Below are 478 nucleotides of genomic sequence, written 5' to 3'. Positions count from 1 at the left end.
GCGGGCAAATGGCGGGACGGCGAGCGGCGGCGGAGGCAATAGCGATCGGGGCGAGGGGAGCATCGCGAGCATGGGGGCGGACACGCGCAATCCGCGGACGGCGCGGGCGGCCGGTGGGCGAGCACGACGCGCGCGAAGCCTCAGCACGGGGCGGCGGCGAGTGTGCACGTGCATAGGGCACGGCCGGGCGTGAGGAGCGGGTCGAGCAGGCGGGTGCGGCCTTGCGCGTGCAGTCGACGCCGACATCACACAGGGGCAGGGCTTGGCGGCGCGGTGGCCGGAACGGGCAACGGGGACGGGGAGAGAGGGGGGGTGCTCACGGAAGGTGTAGGGAACGGGGCAGCGGTTGTTGGGGAGGACGACGGCGACGACGAGCGTGGCGGAGACGGGATACATGCCGGCAAGGAAGAGGAGGCAGGCCGGCGAGGTGGCGCGGGCTCCGGGCGGCGGCGTCCAACGGCGAGGGGCGGCGCGGTCG

This window comes from Triticum dicoccoides, chromosome 2A (assembly GCF_002162155.2).
Source record: "Triticum dicoccoides isolate Atlit2015 ecotype Zavitan chromosome 2A, WEW_v2.0, whole genome shotgun sequence".
NCBI classification, from domain to species: domain Eukaryota; kingdom Viridiplantae; phylum Streptophyta; class Magnoliopsida; order Poales; family Poaceae; genus Triticum; species Triticum dicoccoides.
Note: the sequence above shows the minus strand (reverse complement) of the source record.